Below are 375 nucleotides of genomic sequence, written 5' to 3'. Positions count from 1 at the left end.
ACAATCAAGGAATAGAGAATGAACACCAACCTAGACCCCTATGAGATTATGCAAATCCTACAGCAGATGAAATTCACTTATCTATCCAAAATCCTGATGTTGCTGCTAATTCATTTGAGTTTAAACCTGCATTTATCCAAATGGTACAAAAAAATCAATTCGGAGGTACACCAAATAAAGATCCTAACTTACACCTCGCTAGTTTTTTAGAACTATGTGCTACTTTTAAATATGACAGAGTCTCAAACGATGTTGTTAGACTTACATTTTTTCCTTTTCACTGAGGGATAAGACTAAGATGTGGTTAAATTCGTTAGCACCAGGATCTATTAGAACTTGGGGAGAACTTTCACAAAAATTTCTATCCAAATATTT

This window comes from Phalaenopsis equestris, unplaced genomic scaffold (genome assembly GCF_001263595.1).
Source record: "Phalaenopsis equestris unplaced genomic scaffold, ASM126359v1 Scaffold000052, whole genome shotgun sequence".
NCBI lineage: Eukaryota > Viridiplantae > Streptophyta > Magnoliopsida > Asparagales > Orchidaceae > Phalaenopsis > Phalaenopsis equestris.
The sequence above is the reverse complement of the archived record's forward strand: the minus strand, read 5'-3'. Positions refer to the sequence as shown.